Source organism: Pleurodeles waltl, chromosome 3_1 (assembly GCF_031143425.1).
Source record: "Pleurodeles waltl isolate 20211129_DDA chromosome 3_1, aPleWal1.hap1.20221129, whole genome shotgun sequence".
Taxonomy (NCBI): Eukaryota; Metazoa; Chordata; class Amphibia; order Caudata; family Salamandridae; genus Pleurodeles; species Pleurodeles waltl.
The window spans coordinates 233,228,032-233,242,988 of NC_090440.1; the positions used below are offsets into that span (position 1 = coordinate 233,228,032).

The 14,957-nt window shown below is 43.4% G+C and overlaps 1 protein-coding gene across 7 annotated transcripts in view; it reads left to right on the plus strand.

The window, feature by feature from the left end:
• MYO9A (myosin IXA) overlaps positions 1-14,957 on the plus strand; it is a 1,132,274-nt gene that overhangs the window by 365,159 nt on the left and 752,158 nt on the right. The gene's annotated exons all lie outside the window — the stretch shown is intronic.

Sequence of the window (14,957 nt, forward strand, 5' to 3'; positions counted from 1 at the left end):
ATAGCTGTTCATCACATTTTTACTTTCTACTCTTGCAGAATCATCAAACAATTCATAAAAGATTTATTCCGTACATACTTCTATTCCAACTCATGAGGAGTTAATTCAAACCCACTCTCAGAGCACACCTCATATTTCTCGCATGGAAGGGCGGCTTGTTACTGGCGCTCACCTCTAAGTACGGTAGAGAAGATGCAGGCTTTCTCAACACAAGAGCCTTCATTCAGTTCTTCTCTGAACCAATCCACAGATTTAGTCCCATGGTTCCTTCAGATTTTGCCTCAATGAGCCTATAATATTTCTGACTTTTCTCCTGAATTCAGCTGAGTGGTCTATTCATACTCTAGGTATCGAGTGATATCTAAAATCTCTACTTACATCGCACTAAACAACTCATGTGAGCTGACCAACTGTTGGACTCAGATAGTCACACTCGTAAGGGTGCTCCAGTCACAATGGCAACCATTGCTGAATGAATTTCAGCTGCAGTCCAGACCTGCCACTCACTCAATCCCCTCACAGAGAAAAGTAGGGTGCATTCAACTGGGGCAGTTCCACTTCAACTACTTTGTACCTCTAAAGATTTGTCGTGATGTGATTTAGAAGAGTGTGCATTTTATTCATGCAGCATTATTACCTGAAATCGGCGCAGAGCAATCATACAGAGGTTGGATTGGTTTTACTATACCACTTATTTCATTAACGGGAGCCTCTTTTGGTTCCATGTGTTTATGTATTCATGCAGATTTTAATGTAGGATGTGTATATATGGATCTATATTTATATATGTATGTTCGGTGGCATGTGTAGCTGCAGATACACATGCTATGCACAGGTCCTGCCATCTAGTGTTGGGATCGGAGTGTTACAAGTTTATTTTCTTCGAAGAAGTCTTTTTGAGTCACGGGACCGAGTGACTCCTCCTTCATCTTAGATTGTTTTCTTTCTTTCCGCCATCGGGTTCGGACGTGTTCCTCTTCACTCTTGTTGTTCGAGTCGGAAAAACGTATAATTCACCGAAATGCGTTGGTATCGTTCTCGATCGTGCCCCATCTTGCATCGATGCCTCGGTACCGGCGGACACGCACCTTCGGTTGCCCTTCGGGGCACCCGCGTCCAACTTGGGCCTGGTGAGCCCGACCGCAAGAAGCGTCGAAGCCTCATGGACCGGACCCCGTTCCGATTCTGCCCTCGGTGCCATGCCAAGTATCCCTGCACAGATCAACATCGGGTCTGTAATCTGTGTTTGTCCCCAGATCACCGAGAGGATACTTGTGAGGCCTGCAGATCCTTCCGTTCCAAGAAGACCCTGAGAGACCGAAGGGCGAGAAGGCTACAGATGGCGTCCAAGAGTACAGAACGCCTCGACGTGGAAGAAGAGGAGATGATCCACACTGCCATCTCCGTTCAAGGTTACGATTCAGACGAATCAGACGTTGACCGACCACCGACAGCGGGCCATCATGTGAGTATGCTTGCCATGACCCAGACCAAGACCAAACAGAAGGCCTCTGGGATGCCACTGCCGGAAGGCCATGGCTCCACCAGGAAAAAAATCAAGCGGTGACCAAGTTACACCTTCGGCACCGAAAAAGGCCATACCCGCATCAAAGACTTCGGACTCGAGTCGAGACACAGGCTCCGAAAACATACAGCACCGACCCATCGAGTCGAGAGCCTGAAAATCCCTTTCAGAACTGAGGCCAACAACCACTCCGGGCCTTTCAGTGCCGAAGAAACCGGCTTCGGAGCCGAAAAGACAGTCGTACACAGACGAGCATGGATTTTCGAAACAGCTTAAAGAAAGCCATAGATTTGAGGAAGAGCTACAATAAATGAAAGATTTCGATGACAGACAAGCCAGGATACAGATCCATAAGGATACTGGCAAGATCCTCACAGCACCTCCCCTCAAAATTAAAAGGAAACTCGCATTCCATGGACGTATGGACACTGATCATCCAAAGGCTAAAGTGCCAAGAGAGAAATCTCCGCCTTGCCAGTTTTCTCCTGCCCAGTCTCCTCCTCATTCTCCTCAAAGAATTGTCTCTCCACCTGCTACACCCTCTGCACAGTCTCCTACACACACTATGCAGACACACCAAGACACAGATCCATGGGACCTTTATGATGACCCTGTGTCAGACAACAGCCTAGAGTGCTATCCATCTAAGCCCTCTCCACCTGAGGATAGCACCTTCTATACACAAGTTTTGGCTAGGGCAGCAGCTTTCCACAATGTAAGCATGCACACGGAAGCACTCGAGGACGACTTTCTATTCAATACATTGTCCTCAACACACGCAACATACCAAAGCCTACCCATGCTCCTTGGTATGCTCAAACGTGCCCAACAGATATTCCAGGAGCTGGTTAAGGGAAGAGCTATAACCCCAAGGGTAGAAAAAAAGTATAAACCACAACCTTCAGACCCAGTGTATACAGCTGCCTCCAGATTCGGTAGTGGTCAGCGCGGCGAGGAAAAGAGCTAACTCGCAGTCCTCTGGAGATGCACCCCCTCCAGATAAGGAAAGTAAAAAGTTTGATGCAGCAGGAAAAAGGGTAGCGTCGCAAGCAGCCAATCAATGGCGCATAGCGAACTCACAGGCCCTCCTCGCTAGATACGACAGGGCTCATTGGGACGAGATGAAGGACATTATTCAACATCTCCCCAAGGAACACCAAAGGAGAGCTCAGCAGGTGGTAGAGGAGGGACAGGCGATAACAAATAATCAGATCAGCGGTAGACTCAGCTGAAACAGCCGCAAGGACCATAAATATGGCAGTCACCATTAGGCGCCATGAATGGCTCAGATCATCAGGTTTTAAACCTGAAATCCAACAGGCTGTGCTCAACATGCCCTTCAACCAACAGCAATTATTCGGCACACAGGTGGACACAGCAATAGATAAAATGAAAAAAGATGCCGACACTGCTAAAGCAATTGGAGCGCTTTATTCATCCCAATACAGAGGGACATTTCGGAAGCCTCAGTGTAGGGAAGGCTTCAGGCCACAGACCTCCGAACCATCCACCTCACAATCAAAGCCCTCATCCCAAACACAATATCAAAGAGGGGGATTTCAGGGACTAACAGAGGGAAATTTCCCAAATCTAGGGGAAAATTCCAATCCGCAAAGCAAGCCACTAACAACAAACAGTGACTTTGCAATCACCTTCCCTTAACACACATCCCCTGTGGGAGGAAGACTGAAAATGTTCCACGAGCAATGGTTACACATCACAACAGACACATGAGTACTATCAATTATCCAACATGGTTACTGCAAAGACTTCACACATTCTCCTCCAAACATTCCCCCAAAAGCGCACAAACCTTCATCGCAGCATCTTGCAATGTTACAAACAGAGGTGCAGGCACTATTGATCAAACAAGCCATAGAACCAGTGCTTCATCATCAAAAAGGAACAGGGGTCTATTCCCTGTACTTCCTCATTCCCAAAAAGGACAAAACGCTAAGGCCAATATTGGATCTCTGGACTCTCAACCTCTACATTCGATCAGAACACTTCCACATGGTGACACTACAAGATGTAGTTCCATTGCTGCAACAGGGAGAATACATGTCAACACTGGATTTAAAAGATGCGTATTTTCACATACCCATCCATCCGGCTCACAGAAAATACCTCAGGTTTGTTATACAAGGAAAACATTACCAATTCAAGGTATTACCCTTCGGGATAACAACAGCCCCCAGAGTTTTTACAAAATGCCTTGCCGTAGTAGCAGCATACATAAGGAGACAACATATGCATGTATTCCCATATCTCGACGATTGGCTAATAAAAGCCAACATTCAAAAACAGTGTCAACATCACACACGTTATGTAATAGATACCCTACACACACTAGGGTTTTCGATAAATTATCAAAAATCACACCTGGAACCATCCCAAATTCAGCAGTACTTGGGAGCTACACTCAACACTCAAAAGGCGCTTGCAAGTTTAAGCCCACAAAGGGTGCAATCATTCCACACCATGTTGCCAAAAATACAGCCAAACCAGCACTACACTGTCCGTTTTGTGATGAAACTCCTAGGCATGATGGCATCATGCATCGCAATTATCCCAAACGCACGGTTACATCTCCAAGATCTAGGGTCGTTTCAACCCTGGCAGTACAGGACCGCCAGGGCTGAAATGACGGAAGCACCGCCAACAGGCTGGCGGTGCTTCCAGGGTCATTACGACCGCGGCGGAAGCGGTAGTAATCCGCCAGGGCAGCGCTGCTAGCAGCGCTGCCCAGGGGATTACGAGTCCCCCTACCGCCAGCCTTTTCCTGGCGGTTTGAACCACCAGGAAAAGGCTGGCGGTACGGGGAGTCGCGGGCCCCTGGGGCCCCTGACTGGGCCCCATGCGGCTTTTCACTGTCTGACATGCACCTTTTGAACCCATGCACTCTTGTCAGATCCAATTCTTAACTTGGAAAGTAGCATTTCTAGTGGCAATTACTTCATTACGAAGAGTTAGTGAAATACAGGCTTTCACTATTGAAGAACCCTTTATACAAGTACACAAACAAAGTTGTACTACGCACAAATCCAAAATTTCTACCAAAAGTCATCTCACCGTTTCATTTAAACCAAACTGTGGAACTCCCAGTCTTTTCCCCACAGCCAGACTCAGTGCCAGAAAGAGCACTGCATACATTAGATATAAAAATAGCTCTAATGTATTACATCGACAGAACAAAAGCATTTTGTTGCAAACAGTTGTTCGTCGCATTCCAAAAACCCCATACTGGTAACCCTATATCCAAACAAGGCATAGCCAGATGGATAGTGAAATGTATATAAACTTGTTACCTGAAAGCTAAAAGACAACTACTCATTACACCAAAGGCACACTCCACTAGAAAGAAAGGAGCAACAATGGCCTTTCTGGGAAACATACCAATGACAGAGATTTTTAAGGCAGCCACTTGGTCCACACCTCATACTTTTACCAAGCATTACTGTGTAGATGTGTTAGCAACACAACAAGCGACAGTAGGACAGGCTGTACTAAGAACATTATTTCAGACAACTTCAACTCCTACAGGCTGACCACCGCTTTGGGGAGGATTACTGCTTTGTAGTCTATGCATAGCATGTGTATCTGCAGCTACACATGCCACTGAACGGAAAATGTCACTTACCCAGTGTACATCTGTTCGTGGCATGTTCCACTGCAGATTCACATGCACCCTCCCTCCTCCCCAGGAGCCTGTAGCCGTTTAAGTTATAATTAAAAATTGGACATATGCATATAAACATTCCTTTATTTAAACTTTGTACATACATCGCTGTTCCATTGCATGGACATCTCTCTATTTACACTCTATCACTCCTACCTTACCCTCTGCGGGAAAACAATCTAAGATGGAGTTGATGCCCATGCGCAATGGAGTCGAAAAGGAGGAGTCACTCAGTCCTGTGACTTGAAAAGACTTCTTCGAAGAAAAACAACTTGTAACACTCCGAGACCAACACTAGATGGCAGGATCTGTGCATAGGATGTGAATCTGCAGCGGAACATGACACGAACAGATGTACACTGGGTAAGTGACATTTTCCAAATTTATTATGTTGCATATGAATGTTATTTATATATATTTTCTACCCACCATCCACTATTACCCTCATACTATAAGATATACAAATACAGTAACTGCTTGGTATTCTGATTCAAGCATGTGAATCTATGAAAGATCCAATACTGGAGAAGAAAATAAGTTACTTACTGTTACTGCAGTTCTCCAGTATTGGTATATTTCATAGATTCACATGCGACCCACCCTCCTCCCCAGAGAGGCTCCCCTTATAGCTCGGGATTATCTATTCCCACTTGTGCTTGAAAATCTGAGGGACTCAGCCTCTATTGGGAGTGTTCTAGGGGGTGCTGTCACCTGATTGGTTATAGTTCAAGTTTGGTCCTTTTTTGAAAAAGGACATGGCTAGGCTATTAAACTGACCTTTTCATTGCCAATATAGCCTATGATAGTGATATATATATACTGCTTTATTGAATTACCGGGGACTCCCATCTCAACGACGGGGAATGATTCAAGCATGTGAATCTGTGAAAGATACCAATACTGGAGAACTGCCGTTACAGGTAAGTAACTTCTTTTCATATGCAAGTCCAAAGACTGCAGGGACTTTTAGAATCGAATAAATGCATTAGAATCCAACACTAATTTGAAAGTAGCAAACTACATGTGTGTATTCTCGTTGTGTAATAGACACTGCTTAGAATTTGAAAATGAAGTTGCTATATGTCCTTTACCTAAGCAATTCAGAGAATGGAGCCTGGTTGGGAGGGGGTGTCATTCACAGATATCCCATAGAAACCTTGTGCATTTGGTTGGTGTTCAGAGAAACGTTTCTAGGACATCATCAGGAAAGGAAGATCTGATGAGACTCCGGAGCCAAAAGACAGCCCTTCTAAAAATGTTCACATCTGCATAGTTCTATTGAGCCTCATGGCTAACCCCTCTTCAATTGTTGCTTTAGTTCTGGATCTATTCCATCTTCCTGGATGGGCTTCTCCCTCTTCAGGGTCTACGATAGAGCTCTTGTTATGTAGAGGGCAAACGATCAAACGATAGCCCTTCTTAATGTAGAAGCTACATTTTACATGTCCCTATTGCTAAAAGACCTAAAAGAATGGTCTGACACAAAAAAAACTGATTCTCTGGTATAAAACAGGATTCATGGCAAATAGTGGTATCATTGATAATATTGTGGCTTTATCAGTTTTGTCAAACCATTATGTAAAAGCTGAATTAATTCAAGAACTGTATGCCTGCTTCATTGATTCCAAGACTGCATTCAAGTGGATCTGTACGAACAGGCTTTGGGTTAAATTGAACACATAGGGTATAGACTCAAAATTGCTAAGGGCCACCCAATGCCTTTATTCTAACACTTGGATTCAAGTTAAACCAAATGATAATAAGTAATTAACTAAGAAAGTATACACCCTACAGGGCTTAAGCAAGCCTGTGTTGTTGACGCTAGCCTATTTAACTTATGTATTTCAGATATCGGCTCTTCTCTATCAAATTCTAGAGTTTGTCCATCAGAATTAAGAGGTGCACTTGTATGCAGCTGATTCTGTCACCTTAGAATTAGCATGGATCTCCAGTATACTTTAAATTGTCTTGAAATCTATTGCCATGAAAAAATGTCTAAGCATCAACACCAGAAATTTGAATATTCTAGTTTATAATAGTGGGAATATGTCAAAATCATATTAGAAAGCAAATCAAAAGAGACACCTTCTACAAGTACCTTGGAATTTGGATCCAAGTCAAAGATTGCCTAACATACTACCACAAAATATTAAAATTAAAAGCCAAGTCATTAGTGCTTGATATGAAAAGGCTGTCCAGTAGCTTGACAGGCCCTTCATTTGAGCTGCTGCTGTTGGAGATAATTAAAATGAAATGTATTTCCACTTTAAATTACGGCTGGAAAATATTGCAGACTCTTTAAATATCGTGGCTTGATGAAATTCAGTGTAACTTTTTTAGGTGTATTTTCTCTCTCCCACTTTCTACATCTCAAGCACAGTTACGCTTAGAGTTCTGCTTGCTTAGACACCAATTCTTGTAAGAATTGCACATAATCAGCTTTTTGGCATAAATGCAAAACCAGGCCTATTACAAACATTTCCATGGCTCCATTTTCAAAGTGCGGATCGAACCAGTAAATTTCACTCTTCAACCAAGCTCCAAATAGAACTAAATAATTTTAATATTCATGAAGCTTGGAAAGCAAATTATTTGTGGCTGCACTTTTAAGGTATTTTAAGGAATCAAATGTGCGCTTTTTTATTTTTATTTTTTTAAACAGACTCAGAATCTTGCCATCTGCTGAAACACTATTGTGTATTATTACTTACTTATAGTAAATACATGTTGGAGCCCTATTTCTTAGAAAGCTCTTCAAAGAAATGAAAAAACATGTTATGCTAGTCTCCTTTTTGAACAGTTTGATATTGGAGAGATATACCAACACTGGAAAAATCAAAGATCATCAAACCCTTGCAGATTCTCTGCCCAGTGTAGGGAATGTTGGCATATATCCTTTACTGCAGCCAAAGTCTTCAAATTGAAAGAAAATTCTTACTGTTTTCAGCCTTCCGTTGCCTAGGGATTAGAACGTGCTTTTGTTGTAAAAAATGTTTTAGTACTGCAGACATGCATTTGGCTCACTGTCTAACTAAATTAATAAAAATAGTTCAGAGAAAGCCGACTGCTGAGTCTCAAGGAAAGCTTCCATTCAACTGATTATCTTACCCATAGGCCTAAGCGATCCTGCTGAATTTTGGTATGATATTAATGGCATTGACTAACAGTTTTATGTTTATTTTAAATTTTACTGATATTGTAAAGGTTTTCATTATTTACACAATAAATTACTATGATTAATTACAGAGAATTAATTTTAAGTTGAAAAGTGTCCATACTTAAAAATTGTTGGTTCAATTTAAAATATTACCGGCGATACCGAATGCGAATAACTTAAACTTGAATAGTTTTCAATATATGGTTAAACAATTCGAAATGAGTTATGGTTGAAAAGTAAATATAGTTTAAATTCTATTCCAGAAGGCAAAATGTGGACGAAAGCATCGAAAAGTACATGGCTGCTCTTAGAACATTAGCAGCTAATTGTGAATTGAAACAATTAATTATTGTCAAGTTCTCTGTCACCAAATGTTAATGAGAACCAAATAGCAAAAAAATTCAGGAGTCACTGTGATCCACACTAACCTTGACACTTTGCTGACACCTATGAACACTCAAAGAAGTTTGTGGCGGAAATTAGGTGCCCTCAGAACTCATCTCTTGAAGTTAATATCATCAACAAGTACGACAGATATGTTAAGCAGAAAACAAAATGTGTGGCAAACGTTGTATGCTATAGATGTGGCAAGAGCAGTTGTGGGAAAAAACTGCCCATCCATTGAAAAATGTTGTAGAAAAGCAAGAAAAAACAACATTTTGGGCAAGTGTTTAAAGAAGGGAGAATTAGCTCATTGATCATTTCCATATGAAAGCGCAGAGGAGGTCAAGTTGGACCCAAGTGTTGTACTGGGCACTGTAACAGAGAAGAAATGCTAAGGTCTACAAAAGTGTTTAATTTAATTCAGTGGAGCAGAAGTGCAAATGATGGTGCACTCTTGTGCCTGGTATAAGGTTCTTAGCGCAAAACCCATTGATACACTATGGAGAGGAAGAAGTTTTAATACCTACTGGCATACATCCTGGAGGTTATACTGGGCATCATATAAACATTTTAGAATATTTATGGTCTGAAATAAGTTTCAAAGGTTGCAGGACCAGGGGTAAAGTCAATGTGGCTGATAAAGGCACTCGATTTTGGGATGGCCCCATCAAGAAGAAATGGCTATTAGGTTGGACCCTAGAGCTGATCCACTGATTTTATATTGTAGAGTATGATGATCACAGTAACCAAGTTGTCAAGGAGACAAAATTAACGGAGAATGATGCATATATTTTGCAACTCAAAACCAAGTCTGAATTTCTTCTCGACTAAATCAATATAAAACATTTGAGCATTGTATTAGAATAAATGAGAATGCCTTACCAGTTAGACAAAAAGATCACAAATACTACTCTCCTATATAGAGAAGGACATTTTGAATGATCTGTGTAAGTAGGGAATAGCAGAATCAATTGAATCTTTAGCCTGGGTAGTCCCTATAGTATTTTCCCTTAGAGGTCTGGAGAACTTTGTTTGTGTGTGGACCTCAAAAGTCTAAATAATTGGTATATAGATAGGCATCGTTTGCTAAATATGCAAAAGATGATATCAACAGTGGGAGGCACATCTGTGTTTGCAACTTAAGACTTTGCTAGTGCCCACCACCAGGTATTGTTAAAAGAATATTCTAGGCATTTTCCTGCATTTGTGACACCAGAAGTGATATATCAGTTCAGGGGAATGCACAGGCGCTGCCTCATAATTTGAGCGTATATTGAAGAAAACCTTTGTGAGTTTGGAGAGAGCCATCGCGTTGTAAGGTAGTATCCTTCTTTTCCAACGGAATATCCAGGAATATTATGTAAGGTTAAGGAGGGACCTACAAGCACCATCTAAGAAAGGTTTGACTCTTAAGTTTAAGAAATGTTGTGTTAGAGCTTTAGAAGTTGAATAATTAGGGCAAACTATCTCCAGTGCGGGCACAAGACCAAAATATGATTATGTCCAAGCCATTTTGAAAGCACTTGAAATTGCAATTAAGGAACAGCTTTGAGCCTTCTTGAATTTTATACTAAATTCATACATGATTACGCAACAAAGTTGGAACCCTTCAGGTCCTTACGCAAGATGAATATGAGATTTGTGTGGGGAAGGGAACAAGAGAATCTTTGAGTCACTAAAATTGGAAGTAGTGAATGCTCCTAGTTTGGCACCATTTCTTATTGGAAAGAAGTGCATAGTGTTGGAAGGATGTGACTGCTTGTGGATTTAGTGCAGATTTGGAACAGACTGATGAACAGAATACATAGATAGTTGCATATGATTTGAGAGCCATGAAGGATGCTGAGAGAGCTTGGCATGGGCAACCAAGCCCTACCATATTTTTTTCAGGCGATTCAAGTGTATCCAAGAATCGATCACAAGCCGCTTGTTAACATACTTTCTCTAGGAGGGGGTAGGATGATGTCTACTTTAGCTGCAAGACTACAGAATTATCAGTTTGATGTAGAACACGTTGCAGGAGAAAGTAATAAATGTGCTGACTGCTTGTCACGTCTTCTTCTAAATGGTCGAATAATAAGTGCATATGATTCTGTAATTGCTTACACTGCAAAACTAAGGTTTCATATGTCCCATTATCTGCGTTGTGTTTGAAGTTATAAACATGGTTGCTAGTTCTTGAACAGCCAAGGTAAAGAAGCAGCATTCCCTGTTTCCTTAGAGAAGATTATTCTTATAGTGGTGTTTTCAACTAAATGTACATTTAAACTAAATGCAGTTTTAAAGATTTAGTTAGCAAAGGCGCTTAAAACACAAAGTGCCAACTGATGTTATCTGGTTGTGCTGGACTGGTCACAAGTTCAGGCCGACCACGAATGAGTGCGGGCCGGATACAGGGACCAAGTTATGCTCAATGAACAAAGTACCTTAAACCCTAGTTGCGGATCAATGCGAGGTCCAGCGTTGAGGATGTGTCATGTAGCAGCAGTTCCAAGGACCTGTGGGGCTGCGATGTTGAGGACCTGTGTTGAGGATGTGTCGCACAGCAGCAGTTCCAAGGGGCTACAATGCAAGGGCGTGCGCCGGGGATGGGTCGTGCAACAGCAGTTCTGATGTGAAGCTGCAAGGAGATGTGCTGTGTTGGTTCTGCTAAGACCGCAGCTGGGCTAGCAGAGCATCTTCAGGCCCACAACCAAGGGTCGAGGACTCGGATGGCACCACTAGGGGTACAGGACTTGCAGCAGGAAGAGTTCAGCTTCTCAGGTTTAAGGTGGTTGGAGACTTTTCTGCCCTGAGGCTCTGATCAGGAGGTCAGCCAAGTAGCCCTTGGATTCACTCTGGTGGTCCTAGTTTCAAGCTGCAGATGGAGCGTCATAGGATGAACTGTGACTGGTCTGGATGTGTGACCTTAATAAGCTTATTTCTACATTTTTCAAGAATAGTGGTGGATAAAAGGAGCAGACATCCCTTAATTTTCCTCCTTATGGATGACCCGTATCATCACTCGTTGCAAATCTTCTGGCAGCCAGCTTTCATTCTGGCTTCCACCAGTTCAGTAAAAATGTAGGCCCTGGTTAGAGAGGTCAGTCTCTTAAAGGATTCCCTGGCAGACCATTGGGGTCATCACCATCTGCATTTGAGTGATCACTTCCCTAACCACCTCTGTTGAGATCTTTCTCTCTAATTGCACCCAGCCTTCCTTTGTTAGGTTTGAAAGATCAGTATTTTCTACTCATGCTGAAAAGTGCCCATGTTGGGTTACTGTCAACAGGTTTTCCTTTCGGGGCCAGCCGGGTTCTCTGTATCTACCCCCTGATCTGAACTGATGCAACATCGATGCTGACTACCGCCCAGGGCCCCGTCTGCCCAACTCTGGCTCTGTCGGCACTGATCAAAGAGAAACCTATTGTCCTCTTCGACTCAAAGACGGCGCCCCATCAACGCCACTCGACATCCACGACCCACTGATCATACCCAACCAACCAGACTTCCCACCCCAGGACAAACCCTCTTTTCATGTAGGAGGGGATGACTAAGAAGGATTGTGGTTTCCTGGAGAATGGCCCCTACCAGGAGGAAAATTGGTATGAGGGGCTGCTTGGACACCTCTCCAGATACTGGCCAGATTTCTCCTCCGGGCCCTTCCTTGAAGGAAGGCACATCTTTTGCAATTATGATGTACGAAGCAGCTTAAGGTCCTTGACCTACAGCTACCCTCAGCTTAGGTGAAGGCCAGCGTCTTGACAGGGGTGCTTCAACCAAGGGTCAGCTCTGCAGAGCCCCTGCTCCCCTTCAATGAAGCTCTCACTGACGTTCTCGTGGGGGCCTAGCCCAAACCATGCACGGATGCTCCTGTGCACAGAATTATTGCTCAACACCTTCAACCCACCCCTGGAGACCCAGCCTTCCTGCCCCGGCATCTCTCTTCTGAGAGGCTGGTGGTGCAGACCTCAAGAGCGAAGATAAAACCAAGTGGTTTCCCTACCACCCCACTGGATAGGGACTTCAAAAAGCTTGAAAAGCGAATCTTCCCTTCCACCAGTTTGACATTGTGGTCGGTGAACACGGCATGTCTCTTCGGCTGATACTCCCATGCCTTCTGGGATTTGGTTTCACAGCTGCTGCAGGTGCTACCTGAAGATGGCCTAGCCATCCAGAACCTGACTTTAGCTGAATGAAGGGACACAGCAAAGTTCACCTTTCTATGTGGTCTGGACTTTTTATTCGGCAGTGCCGTGACTTCTAAAGTGGGACTCCACTGCTACTCCTGGTTGTGGTCCACTGTATTTTCAGGGGATGTCCAGTCACTTTTTCTAGACATGCTGTTTAACGGCTCCTGCCTCTTTGACAACAAGACTGACATGGCGCTCAAGCACTTCAAAGAGAGTCAAATCACTGGCAGATACCTTTGCCTATCTGTATGCCCCCACCAAGAGCAACATTCCTTTAGTGTCTTCTGTGGCCACGGGGGCGGGGAGGGGGTTCTGGGGTGAGGAGTAGGGGGAACGTCCCCAATGTCCATCCTATCCCCCAAGCTAGCAAGCTTCTCAGTCCTTTCATGCCCAAGGATGTGAATCCCATATGGGACACAGGACCCACATCAAGCATACCATTCTGTCCTCCACCCCTTCAGGTGCTGCAGCCTCACAAACTCTTTAATAGACCCTCCTGCAGCACACCCATCCCGTTGGTAGCAGGGTCAGGTACTACCTGTCTCAAAGACCAGCAATAACTTGTGACAAGTAGGTGCTACAGGTTGTTAAGAAGGGTTATGCCCTACCCTTCCTTGAAACTTCACCATCCTTAGCACCATCCCCAGAATGGCTGATGGAGAACCATCTCTTTTTGCTTTGTTCAGGAAGTGCAGGGTCTATTGGCCAAAGGAGCCCTCAAAAGAGCCCCAGTATCAGAAGTGGAACATGGTTGCTATTCCCAATACTTTCTGGTGCCAAAAAAAGGATGGAGGCCTTTGCCCTATACCAGATCTTCCCGCTCTCAACACCTTTCTACAGAAAGAGAAATTCAAGATGCTTATGTTTACTCAGGTTTTGTCTTCCCTGGGCCCTGGAGACAGGATGGTACCTTTAGACCTTTAGGAATCGTATTTCCACATTCCCGTCCTGCAGGCCCACAGACGTTAACTGTGGTTCACTGTAGGCCAAGAGCATTTCCAGTTTGGTGTACTTCCCTTTGACCTCACCGTTGCCCCCCATGTGTTCACAAATTGCAGGCCCTCACCCTGGATCAGGTTCATATCTACAGAATTGTGCTTAGAACCAACCTTAACTTTCTTCCTAAGGTGTTATCTCCTTAAGGTGGTATACCCATTCCACCTTGATCAAACCATTGAGCTTCCAGTCTTCTTCCCATAACCAGACTCTGTGGCAGAGGGTTCCCTTCACACCTTTGATGGTAAGCATACCATCATGTATTATGATAGAACAAATCCTTTGGCAAGACTCAAACTTTTTTTGTTGCTTTCGTCAAGCCACACAAGGGACACACTCTTTTAGAGGTGGGCGCAGCAAGATGGATTGTGAAATGTATCCAAACCTGCTACAATAAGGCTAAAAGGACTTTGCCTGCCGCGCCCAGGTCACATTCCATGCGCAAAAAAGAATCCACTTCTTGCATGGTCATCACACTTTCCTATCTAACACTCCATCTTTACACTGATCCGCTGTGCAGAAAACAATCTTACTGTGAAGATTATGCCCATGCACATTACCAACTAAAGCGGGAGTTACTATATCTTGTGACTCGAAAGCCTTTGTTTTTTTACTGATGTGCAATTCTCTTAAATACTTGGTATATACCTTCTTACGTTTTCATCACACTTTCCTCTCTATCACTCCATCTTTACACTGACCCGCTGTGCAGAAAACAATCTTAGAGTGAAGCGCATGTCCACGCACATTACCAACTAAAGCTGGAGTTACTATGTCTTGTTACTCGATAGACTTCTTCAAAGAAAAACAAGTTACAAACGTCTGAGCCCAAATCTAGATGGCAAGGGTGTGCAAAGCATGTGAATCTGCAACACTGCATGCTATGAACAGATCCTTATGAGATAAGTAAGTTCCTTATGGACACTGGGGCTTGTCAAATAATATTGCAGTTGTATGGTGTCAGTAGAAGAGCAGATTGCATTGCTTTTACCACTGGGCTCTTGGGAATATCCTAAGTACTTTGCAAACCTCCTATGATTATGT